Source organism: Canis lupus, chromosome 4, assembly GCF_003254725.2.
Source record: "Canis lupus dingo isolate Sandy chromosome 4, ASM325472v2, whole genome shotgun sequence".
Classification (NCBI taxonomy): Eukaryota; Metazoa; Chordata; class Mammalia; order Carnivora; family Canidae; genus Canis; species Canis lupus.
In genome coordinates, this window is record NC_064246.1 from 69813786 (window position 1) to 69836308 (window position 22523).

General features: G+C 36.6%; 2 long non-coding RNA genes across 3 annotated transcripts in view; one reads left to right on the top strand and one right to left on the bottom strand.

The window, feature by feature from the left end:
* LOC118354420 (uncharacterized) overlaps positions 1-22523 on the bottom strand; it is a 64549-nt gene that overhangs the window by 5113 nt on the left and 36913 nt on the right. The gene's annotated exons all lie outside the window — the stretch shown is intronic.
* On the top strand, positions 1434-21888 carry LOC112652799 (uncharacterized). Its single transcript, XR_003131728.3, has 3 exons — positions 1434-2489; positions 12202-12258; positions 21745-21888. It is a non-coding gene; the product is annotated as an uncharacterized LOC112652799 (long non-coding RNA).

Consider the following 22523-nt stretch of genomic DNA (forward strand, 5'->3'; position numbering starts at 1 on the left):
AGGTCTAGCCTATCAGAGGAGGCTAAATATGAATATGTTTGTGTCATATGTTAACATGCACAAGAAATCAACTATTACTATAAAGATACCAAACCACCAAGTACAGAAGATGATTTGGCACACTAATGTTAGTCATTGTCATTGGCCACCACAATACTGGTATAATAGACACATGAAGAAAGTGGCCATAGTGGCAAAAATAGACCAAAGCTGATATAACTACTGCCCCCACTGAATGTTCAAACTGCCAAAAAGAATAGAGAACCAATAGTGTTCTCAAAAGAGAATAACACTGAATCCCAATATGGTGCCATTCCTGTAACCACTGTGGAAAACAGTATGGTGGTTTTAAAGATAGAACTACCATATGATCCAGTTATCTCACTATCCACTTTGGATATATATCCAAAGAATTGAGATATTGAGATCAGGATCTGAAAGAGATATTATCACTCCCATATCACAATAGCCAAGATGTGGAAACAACCTAAATGTTCATCAACAGATGAATGGATAAAGAAAATATGACACACGCACATACACACAGCACCCAATAGGATATTCTTCAGCCTTAAAAAAGGAAAGTCTGCAGTATGAGACAACAGGGTTGAAGCCTGAAGACATTATACTAAGTGAAATAAGCCAGACACAGAAAGACAAGTATTGCATTATTCAAAATATAGGAGATATCTAAAGTAGTCCAATTCATTAAACCAAAGACTGGTATGGTGGTTACCAGGTGTTGGGAGTGAGGGAAATGGGGAATTGTTTATCAACAGGCATAAAGTTTCAGTTAAGTAAGCTGCGTAAGTTCGAGAAATTTGCTATACAACATTCTACCTATAGTCAACCATAAGGTACTGTACACTTAACATTTGTTAAGAGGATATATTTTAAGTTTCTTATCACAATAAAATAAATTGGAAGGAAACACACACACAATATGGCATCATTTCTTAAAGAGACCAACTGGCCACATGATGCATCATTAATCACTAGTGCACAGGCTAGCTATCTGCTTTGATGGAAATAGATGCGTATTTCTTTCCTGCCTACAGAGTTGCAAACAGCATCACTATCCAAGGGCTTAAAAAATGTTTTATCTATTGATATAGAAACTCATGTACCAGGATGCCTGGGTGGCTCAGCAGTTGGGTCTGGGATTAAGTCCCACATTAGGCTCCTTACAGGGAGCCTGCTTCTCCCTCTGTCTATGTCTCTGCCTCTCTTTCTCTCCCTCTCTCTGTTTCTCATGAATAAATAAATAAATAAAATCTTTCAAAAAAGAAAAGAAAGAAGGAACTCATGTACCATCACAACAGACCAGGTAGCACACTTTACCATGAAAAATCTGGGAGTGGGAGTGGGCCTACACCATGGAATCTACTAATCATGTCACATAGCAACCACTCAGAAGCTTCTGGCTTCATGGATGCCGGAACAGCCTTCTGAAGGTATAGCTGAAGCATCAGCTCTGATATTCTTTCTGAGAATGGTGTCTACATACTCTAAAGTATAGTATGTACTTTGAATCAAATAACTTTATATAGTTCTGTGACCCCAAGAGGAAGAATATGAGTCTAAGAACCAAATGGTACAAGCAGGACCAGGGCTACCTATCCTCATTTCCAATAATCCACTTGACGAATTTGTTTTTCTCATACCCACAGCCCTAGGTTCAACAGCATTAAGAATTCATGGTCTCTAAAGAGAGGATACTTCTTTCAGAGAATTAAGAAAGAGCCCCGTTCATTTATAAATTATGGCTGCTCTCTGAGCACTTGGACAGGAACCAGCAGTAAGAAGTCAGCCTAGCACTGACCAGCACTGAACCCTGACTCCTGGGAGAAAGTAGGGCTACTATGACACAATAGAAGCAGAGAGGAATATATTCGATCTCAGACTAAGGAACACCTTGCTATTCCCCTGCCCTATTGTGATGTTAAATGGACAAGTGCAGCTATCACAGTCTGAGAAGCTGCGATGATCACAGTCTCAGACCCCCCTCAGGGATGTGATCTTGATACCTACACCTGAGAAACCAGTAAGGCCAGTAAAGGTATTGACTGAAGTGAGGAGAAATCTAGGAAGGATGGTGGAGGAGGTAGACTACGGCAATTTGTGACGCCCAAGTTAGCTACAATGGAACTATAGTTTGGCCAGTCATCTTCTCTTACATTTGTCTCAGGAAGAGAGATCCAACCAGATGCCTAGTGGACTTCTTCCTACACATAAGAAATGAATCCAGGCAGTGCTGACATGGATATACAACATTGGGATGGACATGGATATATAACATTGGGATGGACATGGATATATAACAACATTCACATGGCCTTCAAGAAAGGATGTGCTGCTCAGTTTCAAGAAGGTTGTCAGCAGACAGTCTTCAGGTATCAGCTACTTCAGGCACTGCTTCATCTGAAGAGAGTCAGCTTACTTATGGACATGTCCTTTCCGAGGGGGTCCATGTCCAATGACTGACAAAGGTGAGGGTGATCCATTCCTGTCAAGCACACCATGGGCCACTTTGACTTCAGAGCACCCTGGAGGATGCAGTTAGCAGGCTGTTAGTTACTCCAACTTGACTTTTCTTTGTGCTTCTATACTCTGCTTCTATACTCTGCTTCAGAGTAGGATCCCCAGGAAACCCAAAATTTAGGAATAGCTATACCGTGATAGGGTTTGTTAAATTGTCCTTTAAATGATTTGTAAAGTTCATGTAACAATACCAAGAAAAGGAAAACAAGTTACAAAGTCCTTCAGGGTGGGAGCATGTTTTACTCATCTGTATATTTTTATACCTGGTATGATAGCACATTAAACTGTACTTGGAAAATTATTTAAGGACTGATCTGTGAAGTCCTGGATGCTTGCAAATGAAGTCTGCCTCCAAATAAAATTGAAAATAAAATAAAATAAAATAAACTGAACTGGGATGCTGGAATAATATATAATATTCAGTAATGTCATCAATAATTTTCCCTTTTATAATTAGTCACCCTTACTTGTTTCTACTTACTAATTTGCTTTCAGAGAGCAAAGTGTGAGAAAATTATCCATGATGTCACTGAGGTACATCACTCCTCCTATTGAAGGAATTCTGTCCCCAATCCTCATATTTCCTTTTGGAAATATCCATTAAATCTACACTTACTGCCACTCTTTTCACCTCCTTCTTTGACTTATGAGGTTGGGCAAGTTGCATGTGTAGTGTAACCCCTTTTCTATTTTGGAACAATTGGCCAACAGCAAGCACACTTCTTTCAGCCTATTTTATAAGTGATCTGCCCCTGTTGTAAGGGCTGTGAGATATAGGTCTTTTTGGGCAATTATTCCAATTTGAGGGAATATGAAAAAAATTTAGGAAGTCTATCTGGCTTTTAATTCAAGTCATATTCTCTAAAACCACTCTACCAATCATAGCAGTGATATTTTAATGTACATCAGTTGAAATTTTATGGGCAAATATCTCATATGGGGAGAGGAGTGTGATTAAATCCCAAACTTGAGCTGATTCCCCAACTGGTGATAACTTCTTTTCCTGTTTATGAGAGCCCACTCTCCCTTTCCACTCATTTCATCCCCTGACCCCCTTCCTCAACTCATCCTCATAGCCCATAAGGCAAAGAGTCTGCTTGAGTGTTTGTCACTGGTGTATAGAAATTTAGGCCTGAGGTATATAGACAGATTCAGGAAGCCCTATCCTCCCTAATTCACTGTTCTTCCTTCTACCCATAAACTGGAGGGCAGGCAGCCAACCCTGCAGGCAACTCTTCCTCATTAAGGTGAAGAAAGCCTCTGTGAGGACAACCAGTCATTACCACCCACTTAACTGTCATTTTAAGATTTACATTGAGAATTGTTTATTCAGCATAAACAAGATTGTTAGCACAATAACTATAATGAAAAGCCTATTTTCTTACAATTTTATTCTTTTATTGGGGAGTGCAAAACTTGGCTTCATAATGCTTTGTCTTGTACAACAAAAATAATCTCTTTGAAAAATATTAAACAGGTATATTAAATTAATTCTCAGATCACAGTGTGCAGCTTCCCACAGACTGTGAATATCATGCAGAACGAAGAAGTAAATGGTAACTTCAAATTTAAAAACATATTTTTGAGTCTATAATGACAGTATGGTCCTGAAGTATTTTTTTTGAAATATAGAAGGATTTTTTTTCCATATTACAAAAGCTTTCCTTTACATTTTAAGAGTACATCTTAGATGTCTGAACTTAGAGGTTTACCATAGTTATTTATAGAAGATGGTGAATATTTGGTTTCATATTTGTTGTATTTGTTATTTATTTTAATAATAAAATAGGAAAAAGTCTTTGCTTTTATTTAACATTATAGCACATGTATTTTTAATGCATCATTATTAAAGGACTACGTGCCATTATATTGTGTGGGTTTATCTCCATTCCTTAACTGATAAAGAATCTGCCAATTTACAACTTTTTACCACTCTAACCAGTGCTGCAATAAACATCCTTTAACATTTAGCTTATGCATTAGGAACATTGTTTCTATGTATGTTTTTCATACAAAATTATCAGATGAAAGTGTATGCATATTTTACCATTTACTGCCAGTCATGCCATCATCCCCTTTTTCTTCAAGTTTTACAAATGTGAATCACATCTACTTTCAGCATGTAGGCACATAGCCAGTGAGACTTTTGAAACTCATTTAATATGCTTAGATTTTCATGGACATTTAGATGATAGGTTTGGCTGATATTACTGCAAGTACTGCTATAAGTACTGTGGTCTCAAGGGATGAAAATGATTAACAGACTAATATATAAAAAACTGTACCCATGTACTATTATTTTAATATTGCAACTTTTTTTCAAAAGTGTTTTCTAAAAGTTTCTTTGGGTTGCTTATTCCTTGCAGGATTATTCCATATGTTTCCTACTAAATCATCTAGACAGCTATCCCAATCCAACATTCAAGCTCAGTAGAACTGATCTAATCCCGCATTTTATATTGTGTACCCCATTATACTCATACCACTTCTCATGTATCTGGGACTGTTATATAAGGAAATACTGTAAAGTCATCTAGTCTATATGAAATAAACTCCCAAGGCACCTGGGTGGCTCAGTCAGTTGAGCATCTGCCTTTGGCTCAGGTCATGATCCCAGAGTCCTGGGATTGAGGTTCACATCGGGCTCCCTGCTCAACAGGGGGGTCTGCTTCTCCCTCTCTCTCTGCTTCCTCCCTTCTGCTCATGCTCTGTCTCTGTCTCTCTCTCTCTCAAATAAATAAACAAAATCTTAAAATAGATAGATAGATAGATAGATAGATAGATAGATAGATAGATAAATAAAATTCCATGTACCTAGGATGCACATAGTCAACAGTATGCCCGTAGCAGTAGTAATTTGCTGGTTTCTTGACTATATATTTGTTGACAAAGAACACATGTATGTGTGGAATGGGGACGCAATTGAGTTAAATCACAGTTTTTGAGTGTGTATATTTGTGGGCAAGGAAATCTAGATATGAGCCATTTTAACAACCAAATTTTATTTTATTTTATTTTTTTTAATTTTTTTTTAAATTTTTATTTATTTATGATAGGCACACAGTGAGAGAGAGAGAGGCAGAGACACAGGCAGAGGGAGAAGCAGGCTCCATGCACCGGGAGCCTGACGTGGGATTTGATCCTGGGTCTCCAGGATCGCGCCCTGGGCCAAAGGCAGGCGCTAAACTGCTGCGCCACACAGGGATCCCTTATTTTATTTTTTAAAGATTTTATTTATTTGTTCATGAGAGACACAGAGAGAGAGAGAGAGAGAGTCAGAGACACAGGCAGAGGAAAAAACAGGCTCCCCACAAGGAGCCCGATATGGGACTTGATCTGGAACCTCGGGATCACACCCTGAGCTTCGGCAGACACTCAACCACTGAGCCACCAAGGCATCCCAACAACAAAATTTTAAATGAAAGAAACTCAGTTTCAGAGAGGCAAAGGGGAGTGCTTCAGATCACCCAGTCAATTACTGATAGTATCAAGACTAAATGTCTTCTTAAATGGCAGCTCCAGCCTTTTTTCACTATGTCATACTTCATCCATCTGGTATTTAGAATTGACTCTGTGTGAATTCAGCTATCCCACCTCCTTCCCCAGTTTATTCACTTGGAAAAATAACAAGAACCTCTGCCTTTCTTCAACCTTGCTTTATTAATTATTTAAAAGAATATTTCATTCAAATTATAATAGCTAAATTTTGTAACACCATGAGCCTGATGTTATGGTTGTGATTTTTTAAATTTTATTTTATTTTTTATAATTTTTAAAGTGATAATGGTTTTTAAAAATTTTTAATTACCTGAAATTTACAACCTAAACCATATATTTAAAAGATTTATTTATTTTAGAGATAGAGGGAGATAGGAGGGGAAGAGGCAGAGGGAGAAAGAAACCCAAGCAGACTGTGCTCAGCATGGAGCTCGAGGTGGGGGCTCGATCTTATAACCCTGAGATCACAACCTGAGCTGAAACCAAGTCTGATGCTCAACCGACTGTGCCACCCAGGCACCCCCAATCTGTTAGGTGTATAGTTCAGTAGTGTTAAATACATTTACATGTGGTGCAACTGATCTCCAGAGCATTTTTTATCTTAAAAAATTAAAATTTCATATCCACTAAATAACTCCTCATTCCTCACTCCTTGTCAGCTCCTGGCAACTACCAGCCTACTTCTGTCTCTGTGATTTTGATTACTCTAGGTATCTAGAGTATTATAAGTATTATAATTATTATATTATATAAGTATTATAAGTATATAAGTATTATAAGTATTATAAGGAGAATTACTGTATCTTTTTGTGGCAAGATTATTTCACTTATCATAATGTCCTCAAAGTTAATCAATATTGCAATGTGTGCCAGAATTTTCTTTCTTTTTTTAGGCTCAGTGATATTCCTTTATAAATATATATACTGCATTTTGTTTGTTCATTCATCCACCAACGGGTAGTTTGGCTACTTATACTTTTTAGCTATTACAAATAATGTTTCTGTGAATATAGGTATATAAGTATCTCTTCTAGATCTTGACTTCAATTCTTTTGGGTATACACCCAGAAGTGAAATTGTTGGATCATAAGGCAATTTTATTTTCAATTTTTGAGGAACCACTAAAGGCTAAAATGTGAGCATTTTAATCTCTCTCTTTCTGTCTGACCTCAGTAGACATGAATAATTGTAGTAATAAATCTTTGGGCAAAAATCTCAAGAAAATATTTATATAAGCAGGGAGTTTATAAATAGAAAACTGATAGCAACAAAAATTTTGTGAAAGACTGTATATCAACTGTTTTGTCCCTTGGAGACTTTGTTGCCAATAAAATCACTTGCTGAATAGATTGAGTGGGATCCCCTGCTGCAAATGTAATCTTTTTAGGAAACAATGGGCAGATTAACAACTCTTTACCATACAGACACCAGTGTTGATAAATTTAATTTCAAAACATCTAGCTTTCCTATCTGTTATCTAAATAATTCAGGGAAACAAGACTTGTATATTGTTTCCTTTTGAGCATCTATATTGTGAAAACCTGAACAGAAATGATAAAATTTTAAGTTTTCTGGGGAGATATTCCCTGAAGTTAAGTCCCACCAGTTTTCAAGGGTCAAGTCTGTAGCCAGTAAGAACAGAAAGGGAATGGCTATGGTGGGTGAGGACAAAGCCAGTATATATATGTTTGTCTTCTTGTCTGTTCAGTACCAACAGTCTTAAGTGGACCACTGTCTAAGGCTGCAATGAATAATGTGGGAGCCGGGGAAATCTGGGTCTGGCTGGATCCCCTTAGTCCCATTTTTCTCACAAAGCTGTATTTAGTAATCTGGGGCCTTTATGCTTGGACAGAACTCTGTAAGTGGTTCTAATGTTTATTATCTGGATAACTTTGGGAAAATTAACTTCTTTCTGCCTCAGTTTCCTTTCCGAAAAATAAAGATGACCATACTGCAAATCTGATGATGGTTTTGTAAAGATTTTAAAAGGTAATACATGTAAAGCCACATACATGGAATTCAGTAGATGTTTACCTATTGTAAGAAGTAGTAGTAGTATATAGCTCATAGATTCTTCTGGAAAAAGAGAATCTAGACTTTTTAAACATTTGAACTTTGGCCAACAGCTAACCACTGTTAATGACATTATGACTTCCTATTTCTACTCTCAACTCCCCAAACTATCACCAGAAAAAAACTGATAATCAAATAGGCTTGAGTTAATCAGACTCAATTACAGATATAACAACTAGAGAAAATAATAACTGGATAGAGTCTGAACTGTGTCTTAGAATGGAAAAGTTTAAGGGAGAATATTTATAGGGTTTGAAGATTTGGGCTCCAGTGATATAAGGCAGATCTTTTAAGGTGAGGAATAAATTGGGATTTAGTAAATTTGTGGCTAAAAATCTCATGCTGAAAAATTAAGCTAAAAGATTTTGGATTATGTTAGTCCTTTCTCTTGTATATGTTCCATAATTACCATGATATTTGAATAATAATAACAAGCACATAATGATGAAAATTTAAAAACGTTTTCCTGTTCATTACCTGAGTAAGTCAGGGTAACAAACTTTGCCTGTTGTTTCCCCTTGAGTATGTATTTAATGAAAACTTGGACAGAAATAATAAAATTTTAAGTGTTTTTCACTTTGAATTAATAGAGGCTACTATGAAACAGAAGATACTGAGAAAATAAGTAGGGGGGCCAAATGAGAATTACGATTCCTAAGCTCATTGTTCTATTGCAACGTGCAATATAGGAAATATTTTTTTGTCATGTACCTGGTGATAGATTATAATAAGGGAATAAGAATTAAATGTGATTTTGGTAGTGACCCTTGCTTGGGTCCATTGTGAAGAAAAAGTGAATACATTGTTAAAATCCTCCAATGAAATGTGTTTTTTTTATTACAAAGATATTTTCATGTATAGTATAAAATATACAAGAAGGGACACCTGGGTGGCTCAGTCAGTTAAGCTTCTGATATTGACTCAGGTCATGATCCTGGGGTCCTGGGATCTAGCCCTGGGCTCACGCTTTTGCTCAGTGGGGAGTCCACTTCTCTGTCTCTCTCTGCCCCTCTCCTCCTGCTACACTCTCTACCAAATAAATATATAAAATCTTTAAAAAATACAAAAAAATATAATATATAAGAAATACAACAGTGAATTAAGAACAGAAAGCCTTAATCTTGTAAGAGTGTTCTGTACAGAACATAGAAGTTTAGACTTCCAACAGGAAATGCAGAAGATTAGATTGCGAAGCTATTTCTACTAATTTATTTTATCAGGCTTTATTTAGTTATACAATAGTATATAAACTAAATGTCCCTTAATTTTTTAGTAGTTACGCTCTTCTTCAGATATATTGTGACCTTTCTTGGGTTGCCTTGTTCTCATTCCATTCCACAGACTTGCACATTAGTCCTTGTTGAGAATATGTGTGCTTCTCTGATACCTGGATTATCTTCTTGGAACTAATTATAATTCAAATCTTATTAGAATTAATTTCTACAGCTGATCCTGTCATTGCTATTCACATAGTATGTCATTGCTCAATATTTTAATGTTTGTTATTGAAGTTTGAGATAACTATTTGAAGTGAAAATGTTATCTCTTTTATCAGAATCCTTCCCAAATATTTGATAATCATCACTAAAAAGTCTGGTAACCAAAAGAATGTATAACTTGAAACACACCAAAGACCTGACAGATGAAGATTCTTACCTTTAATTAGGGAAATGCTCAGTCAAGAAGGAAATGAAGGAGCTCTAAATTAAACCAGCTATAGCAAAGAATGGTCCATATAATTGTATTATAATAGCAAATATATATATATATATTTGGACAATTGCAAGCCAAAAATGTGCCAGGTGCTTTCATAAATGTTATCATTTTATCATTTTAAAATGCTAATAAATAGCCTTATGAAGGTGAAATAACTTGCCCAAGATTACACTGTTATCATATGATACAACAAGGCTTTAGTTATATTCTAATCCCTCAAAACCATTTTGTTCCCTATTATGTCACCCCATTGTTTCAAAACCCTATTCTACGACTTCTAAAACATGCTCTAAGGGCAAAGGATGTATCCCATGATGCAGATATAAGCCGTTCAGGTAAGACAGCCAGCTCGAGCTGATTTCAAGTCTGCGCAAAAGGGCTTCCTGGAGGAATGGAATCTCGGTAGGAAACAAACACGTAAACAAAAAAACTAAGGATCCTACTAAATGCAGAGATGCAGTTGCTCCGGACAAGGATGAACCTACAAGTAACAGATTCCCAGGAATGAGACTGAAGGTTAATGGTCTTCAAAGAATTCATGGAAACTTTCCAAAAGAGAAAATCAGTTTTAAACACATACCAAATGCAGAGAACACCAGCGCTAGATAACTTACAAAATATAAATAAGATTTTCCCCTCTGTGGCAGACAGAATCATATCCCCTTTCCCCCAGAGATGTTCCTATCCTGATCCCCCAAACCTGTGAAATGTTACCTTATGTGGCAAAAAGGACTTTGCTGATGGGATTACGTTAAGGATCTCGACATAGAAAGATTATGCTAGATTATCCAAGTGGACCCAGTACAATCACAAGGGTCCTTATACGAGGGAGGCAAGAGACTCAAAGGCAGAAGAAGGAGATGGGAACAAGGGAAGCAGAGGTTGGGATGCCACATTTTGAAGATGGAGGAGGAGCTGTGAGCCAGTGAATGGAGGTGACCACCGAAGCTGGAAATGACAAGGAAACACCTTCCCCTGAAGCCTCCAGAAGGAACAGAGCCCTGATGACACCTTGATTTTAGACTCTGTCCTCTAGAACTTCAAGAAAACAAATGTGTGAAATACTTGTTGTCTTAACTAACTTTGTAGTATTTTGTTACAGCAGCAGTAGGAAACCAGCATTACTTTCCCTGCCTTTCGTTCTTCAATTCTGAAGGGTCCAGTGGGGAAATTTAGAGGAGGAAGAGGAATGTAATTCTAGTTTGGGAATAAAGGCAGAACAACAGAGTTGAAGTAGTCTACGGCCCCTCTTCCAGCTGGGGTGTCCAACCCAAACAAGTGCTAGGCTCACCTGGATAGGTTAATTGCTGAACTGAGGACTGACTGAAGAGATGATATTTGTCCCCCACTTCATCCAAGGGTCAGGGATAGGCAAGATTACATGAGAAGTGGAGAAAAGACTTTTCTAATTATATCCTATGAGTCCCACCTTTCCAAAATTATAGCACCACATAGGAACAAGACTGACTTTGAATTATGTGACTCTCTGTTGCCCTTTCACTCTGTAAGTCTTAGACTTCCTCCAAACACTCTTGTTTCCCAGATTCCTGCTAAATGTCTTTGCCATTGTGTCCTTTCTCCATTACTCTGTTCTACTGAGGTTCTCAGTGCTGACATTCTCAGATTCCCCATATTCACATTCAGTCCTACCTACCTGATGTGTTATTAGCCTTTGGAAACTCCTCTTGTTCATAAAGATAATAATAGTCTTGTGGTGATTGTCGAAGCATAATTTTCAAAATCTTAAAAACATAACTGTCATACACATAGATAGTGAACATACACAAAATTTTTAACTCATTGATGAGGGAATCAGTAGAATGAAAAATAGAAATTTTTTATGGGCAGCAAGGAATGGTGCTGAGATCAGATCGCTGAATTCAATGCAGGTTAGATTATGTTCTATTGAACAATAAAACAGTGACTATGCAAATCATCAACTCTGACAGAAGAAAACCAAGTCCTTGTCCCTTATCAGTTTCCTACAACTTAAATTCTATATTTCAGAGCTATAAAATACCTGGGTACTAACCAATTTTGATCACCACAATGAAAGTTCCATTTTCCTAGGGAGTCAAGGTTCTTTGGATAATACTTTGGCATAATGTTAAAATGTTACACAGTCATCTTGCTTATTTATTTCCAAGTTGAGAACAATTCTCCTAATATCTTTAACAAATACTAAAGTATCTAAAAAGTCAAAATTCCTAAATAAATCTTGACCTGAAGGAGAACAAATTTTGCCACATAATGTGTCCTTCTAGTTTAAAACAAAGTTTTTATTTATTTAATCCCTGTGCTGGATTTAGGTACATCTGCTTGGGTAAGACAGCGTTTATATTTTCCTGAGTCTCCTTCCCTGTGTGGTTCTAGATGTGACTTGGAAGAGGAAAGCTAATTAGTGGCTGCAATTCACTGAAGGACGCTGGGGTAAGTATTGTGCTGTTTGAGTGCCCAGATGCCTGCCAGATCCCGGGTCGTCCCTCCTCCTCCCTGTTCTCTGAGCAGTTGCCTTCCCAACCCAGGGCTGGGCTGCACACCACTGTTCCAGGCCCACAGACAGACACTTGGCAATGGCCACACAGAGGCTGAGTGCTTCTTGTAGACATCTCCGTGGCATCCCCCTCTGCACCTATTGCATAGTCAGGGTATGCTTAGCTTCTATATTCACTCTCAAGCTCTGGCTTTTGCATTCTTGCCAGTGTTTTTGACAGATGACCTTAGCAACTCTGTGCCTCATTCTCACTCTCTGTTCCAGACCTTCACTTCGCCAACTCCTCCCACATTTCTGTAAGATCTATGTCTATAATAAATCTCTTATTTCCCAAGTGCTCAGAGTGGCTCTGGTTTCCTGACTTAACCCTGACAGATTCATCTATTGTTTTAGAGCCTTGATCTCTGATTTCAACGCTCTCAGATGAGATGTTTCCAAGCACATTCTGACATAGAATCTCTCCACTAAATTTATGATGATGATAATAATAACAACAATAATAATGGTAACATCTAACATTAATACTTGCAAGGGACTAACATTATTATCAATGATCTACTACTAAATGCTTCGATGTTTCTCATCCTCCTTAAGACTGCTTCCTGTGTCTTTGAAAAAATAGCCGTGTTTTAGAATGTGAAAAATATTCTTCCTATTGCTGAGGTCATATTGATATGAAGGGATCACAGGAAATCTAGGGGTGTAGTCAGAAGTATGGTGTGGGAAGCTAGGCTAGTCTGGAGCCTATTTTATTTATGTGGCAGAGAAGTTCTTAGTTAACTATCCTTACTGACTCTCTGAGATGTAAAGAGCCATTGCTAAGAAGACCCCAAAATGCTGTATCTTGCAGTAACAAAACTTGTTGTGAATTTGTCAGATATCATATACTTTGCAAAGCTGTTTACATATATTATCTCGTACAATCCTGCCTATGACTCCAAAAGGTAGGAACTATCAGCCTCTTTATATAACTGAGAAAACTGAGACTGGGAAAAGTAACTTGCCCAAAGTCACACATTAAATATGTAATTGAGACTTCCAATTGTCTTCCTATATCCATTCTCTCCTGCTACTAAACCCCAAGTTTTCGCTGAAGAGATACTCACAATGACTCCATTCCTATCTTCTCTTGCAACTAGGTACGTCCATTTGGCTATATTGTGACCACTGATGTAAAAGCAGAAGTGGTAGAAAGTTACCCTATAAGTAAAGTACAGTCTTTCTTGTCTTCTTTTCCAAGTGATGTAATGCAGGTGTAATGGTTGGATCTTCTGCTAAGACACACAGCTTGGCCCTCAAGGTGACATTGGGAATGGCAGCCAGACCCAATTTGCCATAAGAATCTTGAGTCCTTGATACCGGAACACCTTAGAACCTGCCTCTGAATTTTACTTGAATGAAAAAATACATTTCCATTCTATTTAAGCTATTTGGGTTTTCTATAACTTGCAATTGAACTTAATCTCCATTAATGTAATAATATAAACTTTCTATGTACACACACAGAAATAAAACTGAGTAAGCCCACTATTAGTACCACTGATACCACTATTCATTCTTACAATTCTTCTCCCCTTGTGATAGATGGAAAATTAGAAATATTCCTCTCTTGTTATAGATTTCCAGCGAGTCTGAGAACTTACATTTATCAGGAGTCCCTGAAAATGCCAATTTTATATCAACATGACCTCTCATCAGAGTGCTAATAATAGAGAGCTATTGCTAAACTGTAACTGTTTTTTTTTTCCTGTAATAGCACATTGGTGGGAAAATGCATTACTCAGGATCATGAAAATTAAAATGACTTCAATCCTAAGTGACATTCAATTGTAAAATTGGACTGGATTGCTTGTTGCAAACTTTAAAAGCACAGCCCTGATTCACTTCAAGTTATGACTGCCTGGGAGTTTTTTTCTGTTCCTTTATACCTATGAGAGATCTGAACTGGCTTGCCTTTAGCTTGCTAACAGGAGTATATAGGTTATATCATAAGAACATTTTTTCTTAGAGTAATGAAAATTAGACTTCAGTTGTAAGACAAGTACCAGGGATGTAAAGTACAGCATGATGACTAGAGTTAATATAGCTGTAGGATACACAGGAAGGCTAAGAGAATAGACCCTATGAGTTCTCATCACAGAGAGAAAATTCTTATTTCTACATTTTTCTTTTCATTATATCATAGCTGTATGAGCGGAGGGATGCTAGCTGAACCTATTGCGATAATCATTTCACAATTTATGTAAATCAAATCATCATGCCATTAGGTTTTAAACTTCTACAGTGATGCATGTTAATTATTTTTCAATAAAACTCAAAAAAATGGTTATGAAAGTCAAAGGAGAATGCTAGGAAAACAAAACCCTTGTAAATGTGACATATAAATGTGCAGACAGCAGGGCTAATACATGACCTACCCAAGCTCAGAATAGTTTTTGTAGTTCTTGTTGTTCTTGGGGCCAAAAACCAAGATCATTGACTTTTGTTGCCAAATGCAATTTGGAAGGCAGTGGGTCTTTAATTCACCAATTACACTGATTTCTGCAGGGCTTTAATAAGCCTTGCAAGTTTACACACATAACTTATGACTAAGCACTCAGATCTGGATGAGAGGAGATAAATAAACTCTGTAAAGGATCCATTTGGGTATTGTCCTGTGATGACCTTGTAGAAGGTATAGAAAACCACCTATGTTTGGTATTTTAAGGTTCAATGAGACAATTCCTCTATAAATTGGTTCTTCTTAGATTTCTAGGTGCCCACATTTCACCATTAGAGCATCATTTGGTTATACGATTAATATGTCTCTTAACTTTAAACATTCCTGAAGTACATCAATTTCTTTCTAGGTATGTACATTAAATGTAGACTGTCAAAGAATAAGGGGCATTAGACTAACACAGGGCCTCAGCACTCTTATAGGCAGGCATGTTTGGGTTCACTGGAAGCATTAGGGAAGTATTTTGTACCTTTGGATGGAGGTGAGGAAAAAACAAAACGGTGAGCTGACTGTGAAAAAGAGAAGGTGATAGGATCAGAGATTTGTTTCTCCTACTGACCTCCATGTTGCTTTCAGGTCACAAAGCTAGCACTTGGAATCAAATTAATTTACTTCTCAGTAATACTCTATCCATGTGAAGAAACACACTTTTGAACCGACTTGAAAACTGAAACATAAACTACTCCATAAACAGAATATCTAATTATATATCAAAATTGTTTTGGTAATATGTTTCCCTGAGTTTACCAAATTGAGCAACTTTTTTGGCATCACTGGAACTAAGCCAGAAAAAGAAGACATAAAGTTGATTGTGTATTTCTTTGGATGGGTAGAAGGAGCATGAAGGGTGAAGAAGACAATGGTCAACTGAGTAATTCATCCCAGAAGGAACCCTGTACCAGTTTTTTGTCCCCGTTACTACATAGCAACGCCTCATTTTCTTGTGGCAATCCCCGCTCCTTTTCTAGAAGAAACCAAGTTTTCCAAAATCTCAGAATTCATTTCCATTTCATCAGAGACAAATGAAAAGATACATTTCTACTGTGACTTTCCAGGACTCCTTTCAATGAGTTGAGTTTGCAATAGGGAAGAAAAACAATCCAATGCCCATTTTCCCACTTCTAATTTATAATACTGGGAGCTATTTGGAACTGAAAAATAGAGAGGAAGCATAAAAATAATCTTATTAGAACTTGATCAAACACTGGCCCCACTGAGAGTTCTCTAGCCAAATCCTGAATCCCTTCCCTGTACTGGAAGGATTCAGGAAAAGACCCAATGGAGCCAGAATTCTGTGTCCGTTAGGATCTAGGTTGTTCAAGTGGGAAGTAGGTTTGCTTGCTAGTAATACCCCTTTGGTTCTCACTATTTTTTTTTCATTCTTGGATAAAATAAAGATCAAATGGTTTGTTCTTTAGAGGTATAGGATCATTTCCTACAGCCCCTTCCCTGTGAAAGCAGATAACTTTGTTATTGCACATTTGACTTAATAGAGTTACTGCTTTTAATGTAGTAGTAATCCTTGCAAATGAAAATTGAGTTAAGGCAGACTGTCTGAAATGGAGACTGTAAAATAATGAAAAACAAATGCGTAATAGATAATAGGACCCAACAATCCAAGTAGTGTGCACTTGTCTTCATTTGGAAAATTCTGTTTCTGTTCACATATAACTGGGGAGCCCAACCAGGGCTACCACAAAAAATTAGCTGCCAGGAACTGTCTTCATGTTCATGAGCTTGAGATCACAGCTCAGCTTCCTGTGTCTTCATTAGTAGAGTGTAATATGGCCTATTACTCCATTTGGAAAATTCTGTTTCTGTTCACATGTAACTGGGGAGCCCAACCAGGGCTACCACAAAAAATTAGCTGCCAGGAACTGTCTTCACGTTCATGAGCTTGAGATCACAGCTCAGCTTCCTGTGTCTTCATTAGTAGAGTGTAATATGGCCTATTTTCCAGCAAACACATTTAAGATCATGAGAAAAGTTGCCCATATCGCAAAGGCTTTAAGCCAAATTACACTGAGGGATATAATATAAGAATTTCTGAGAGGTTATTTTATTTTATTTTATTTTATTTATTTTATTATGCATAGTAATTATCTTGTTTTAAAGTTTCTGCTATTACAGCAGGTGACAGTGTGCTGGATTCAGCTCTAACTTTTAAGAAAGAAAATTACTTTCTGACTTCAACTAGCATAAATTTATTCACAAAAAATGGTTTCACAAATATCTTTTAAGTTATGTTTGTAGGCTCAGCCATCACATTTTAGAAAACATATATTCCTGGTCACAGAGTAAAAAAAAAATATGTTCCTACATTCTCTTAACTTAAATTTGTGAAAAGTTTTCTCTGTTCTTTAATATGAAGAGATAAGGCATTTGGAAAAGACAGTTATTTGACCATAAGGTTGACAAGGGCTTTGGACTTTGGAAGACTGGCTCACCGAATAAATAATAAACAAGTACTTCTTGATAGAACTTCAAAAGTTTAACCATATTACCACGTTTAGACTTCATCTACTCATAATGGAAAAAACAATTTTCTCACAAGAACGTCATGCTCAAGAATGTCTTCCTGTTATAGATGATGCCATAAAATACAGCAACGAGGCTGTTCATGTTAGAGAATCAGCAACTTCAAAGACATGCTAGAGTTTTCATTTCTTTGGAAGACCAGAGTTCGGACAGACATCTGCTTTGTTGCTGCTGTTGTGGCTTTAGTTTTGTTGTGTCATCTGGACTTCCATAAGAATGCAAAGTGACTGTCCTCTCCATTTATCTCAAGTGAGGTTTCCATCCACACAGCCACAAAGCAAGATATCCTTGCTTTCACAGTCTGATACACTCAAAACCTTCACATTCATCTTTCTGATGAATACCTACTATTTACATCAAAGTAGATAGAACTGGAGGGTATTATGCTAAGTGAAATAAGTCAATTAGAGAAAGACAATTATCATATGATTTCACTCATATGTGGAATATAAGAAATGGTGCAGAGACCATAAGGGAAAGGCAGGACATTGAATGGGAAGAAATCAGAGAGGGGACAAAGCATGAGAGACTCTGAACTCTGGGAAATAAACTGAGGGTTGCTGGAGGGGAAGAGTTGGGGGGAATGTGGTAACTGGGTGATGGGAATTAAGGAGGGTACATGATCTGATGAGCACTGGGTGTTATAAGCAACTGATGAATTATTAAAAACTTCTGAAACTAATGATGTACTTATATGTTGGCTAATTGAATTGAAATTTAAAAACCCTTTTACATTATCATTTTGAGAAATTAATGAAGAGAGGAGGAAAGAGAATGGTGTGAGGAACACAATCAAGGAAATGGAGCAACAAACAACTGGCCCAAGTGCTATGACATTTCAGTGCCATTTGAAATATACAGAATTCCAGAGATTTGGGAGAGGTGGACACATCTCACAAAGTGTAGGCTTTTTGTGTGGATGTTAATAAAGAGAAATCCCACTGGGGGATTTATATACATTAGGTATCCTACTATGACTTCCCAAAGTGGCATGCTCTTAATATAAATGAATACACTCAGCATTTTAGAGAAAAAGGAAAGTCCATATATATTTGTTCCATTGTAGTTAAAATAGATGCTTTAGTACCACACTTCTGAAGATAATTTCTCAAGCCAAAGGAGCTTTTGCATATTTTATCAAACCAAAGACAAGAGGGCATTTTTGGAAAGGGAAGAGAAGGGTTTTATTGTCCTTCATATTACTCTACATTAAAAAAATCAATTTTATAAATTCAAAGCTGTTTTATAGCTAAAAAAAAGAAGAAGAAAGCCAAATCTATTTTTAGAGGAATTGTCCTAATGTACATAGGGGTGCTTTCCTCTTTATGACTTTTCAAGTTACCACTCAGGGATAGGGTATTTTCCATCTCTTTAAGTAGAATTGACCATTTCTTCTCTTGTACATGATACTGACATGGTTTCAGTTCATGGAGAAGGGGAGCAGGACAAGGTATATCAGACCAGCTAGCATAATGTCTTGCTGCTTAATCAGACAGCTCTCAGTGGCTTAACACAATCCACCAGACATCCATATGGGATACATTATAGTCCAATGGGTTGTTTACTGGGTCATCTCCTACTGGATGACTCAGAAACACAGGCTCCTTCCATCTTATGACTATGCTGCACCCAAAGCCTCTGAGACATATATATTTAATAATTTGGTATAAAATAATTTTTGTTGGGGCACCTGGGTGGCTCAGTCAATTAAACATCTGCCTTCCACTCAGGTCATGATCCCAGGATCACTGAGGCCTCCATCCCACTCAGCGGGGAGTCTGCTTCTCCCTCTCCCTTTCCCTCTGTGTGTGCTCACAGGCTCTCTCTCTCTCTCTCTCTCTCTCTCAAATAAATAAATAAATAAATAAATAAATAAATCTTAAAAAAATAATTTCAATTTCCAGAATCAAAGACAGGCTGTAGTCAAGTCCAAGAACTAAATGCTGTACCACCAACTACACTGTCACTGCTGCTGTTTTGAATGCTCCCCACCCCTGCTCACCTCTTTTAATGCTAATTGCACTCAGAATGTGAAATACGTATTTAATAAGAGGACATCTGGCTTGTTTTAATGTCTAAATTATAGAAATTTTATGTGTCCATGTCAGCCCCCGGTGTGTTTACTTTGAAACAGGTTCAACCAAAGTTCACATTGACAGGAAGCTGTGATGACTTTCTGTGTTAATTAGCCTGGTCTAATGGTCAGAGCATTAAGGGAAGTCAGCAGTCCTATTGCTTAGCGCCTTTTGGACACTATCTTGCTGTAAGTACTTTTGAAAAGTCAGGGTTCATTTTCTCTAGCTGTCTCACAGAGATGATCTTAGGGTAAAAGAGGTCATTAAAACACTCTGGGCTCTGAGGTATGACAAACTCCAATGCTGCCAAAGCTCCTGTGGTGACTCAAAAGGATAGCAGTGTGGGAGGCATAACATGTTGCCCTGGGACCTGGTGTTTCATAAGCCCAAGACTCATCCCTTAATTGGAGTGGCGTTCCAACCCTTGAATAATCCAATTTGGGAGACTTCCACATTTGAAATGCTTGATAGTCAATTGCAATGTCTCACCTCATCCACATTTGCTCCACAGCGGACTGGGTGCATGTACTGATACACATGGTCATCCACTAGATGGAAACCACAGAAGGAAGTTTGGGAACAACAATGTATATTTAATTGTTATGTGAAAAAAAAAAGAAAAGAAGAAAATCAAGCTCAGCTAATATTAATGTAAAGCATCTTGCTGTCAGCTTTGCTCAGACTTCTGTAACATAAGGGGGAGAATTATCTTGATGGAAAAATGGAAGTCCAAGAGCAATTAGGGAAGTCAGTTAAGTGGATTATACTGTGTGGTTTTAATTCACGTAATCCTTATTTTAAAAATGGGAAAAGTATATAAAATATCCTTCTCAGAAACTGGGAATTGAACATAATCTTGCACATATAAGCCCAAATGATCAATCCCCAAGTGGCAGAGCTGACTTCTCCTGTCTTTGTTAGCCACAATGGGAGGGAGAGGGTAAAGAGTAATGATCTCATGAGCTGATGTCATTGAGGTTGTATCCAGGAAAAAGAATTAAAAGATATTCTTTGATTTCTTTATTATAAAGAAGAAAATTTTTAAATGACTGAAGAAGTAACACTTTTCTAAAGAAATCTCTGCTGTGGAAAGAATATTTTGAAAACAGATGTTTGGAAAAGTTTTCATTATTATATGATTTTGATGCAGAAAGCAATTACGTACACAATGCATAAAAACTGGGGGAAAAATCACCTGGATATAAAATTTTCTGACTTATTTAAGATATTTTCAAATGAAGTGTTTCAGTGGATTTTGAATTCATTTATTAAAATTGTACAAAACCCAGTTGTTTTGTATGACTAACCAGTTGACCTTGAGGACTATATAAATTTACTAATGAAATTACCAAACAAACCTTGTATTTAATTAGTGACTGAGATTTAAAAATAGCATCTTGAGTTAGTAATCAGCAAATAATGCATTTGTTTTATTTCGGTTTGCATACATTTGCGGGGATGGTCTGCCACCATAATAGCCAGTGGTAGTAAATGTCACAAGGAATTACATAGAAATCAAGGGAAAAAATATGGGCATACATTTAATCACATTCCTAGCCTCTCCCGCCACCAAAAAAAAAAAAAAAAAAAAATTCAGTACACCAGCTTGTGCGGATTCAGTTTTGTTTCTGTTTGTATTTTTAATTTGGTAAAGGAGAAGGTGTGACCACAAATAGCTAAAATTAGAAATTAATTTTAAATCATTTCCTCATATTGTTTTTAGTTTCCATTTCATTTTTATTTAAATTTTACAGTGTATTGGGATAAAAATATGCAAATTACAAATTAATTAAATATTTATGTTGATTATAAGAACATGCTCAATAGGTACATTTTCAAGTATTTTTTACTGATTAAGGATCATCATAAAAATTTTAAAGATACAATATAAGGCTACAAAGAAGGATATACCGGCCTATTTATGAAATGAGCTTAGAGTCTAAATATCATTGGTCTCTGCATCTCACCTTTACTCCCTAAAAATCTTGCTTCAACTGGTTCTATCTTGTAAATTTATCCAGTATACCTTCCTTATAGAGATGATGAAATAGTATGCAAATGAAATTCCTGTAGTGTTCCCATCCAACCAATTGATTCTTTCAAAGAAACCCTAAACAAGTTCCATGATAATCAAATATGGTGCCTAATTACATCATTTACAAGTTTATACAAATATTTGTAACATAGTTATTGCAATCCTTTCAGTCCTCAAATTGTAGCCTCTGTCCACGGTGTGAAAACCAATTGCTGCATTATAAACGACAATAATAGTAATGAACATAATGATTGTATGTCATATCATTTCACAGATTAAAAGTAATCTGATTCTCTGAGAAGACTATCATTTCCAAGACATGAGCCCTGGATTTAGAATAAAAGGACCTGCTTTTTGTACTGATTCCACTTATTATTATCTAACTGTAAACAACTCATTTACCTTTTCTCTGCTTCAGTTTTTCCACATGCAAATTGAAGCTATCTGCTCTATCTCAAGGAGCTGGTAAAAGTATCAGATATCATTTACATGCTCTACATAAGCTATAATAATTTATATTTGATATAATTTGATAATAAGATTATGCTGTTATTTTATCTTATAATCTACATACTAAGTTCAGACATGAGGTCGTATAAATAGACACATAAAGAACAGGAATATTAAGATTAGAATGCCCATTCAAAAAAGAAAAGCATAGGTTGGAAAGACAGGAAGATGATTTTTGATGTTAAAATTAAGCCCAAATCAGGTACAAACCTATGAAATTTATATTCTGCAATTGTAGCACAATTATTATTTTTTCTACTTGAGTCCTAGATGAAGTTGATATTTGCAAGTAATCAGGTCATTTGTTATATAAACATTTACCTAGAAAATCAATCAGAATTCAAGGCAAATGTACTTTATGGGGCTGCTGTTTTTAAAATAGATTGCTGCCGTAGGCTATAATCATTATATCTAGCTGAGTTTATGAAAGAAGTTGCAAAGGTATTTCTCTGAATTATTTAGCGTCATAATGAGCAACGTATTTTCTCTGAATTTTGTATTTTTACAAACATTTGGCTCCCAGGATCTGGGTTCCAAGAATTT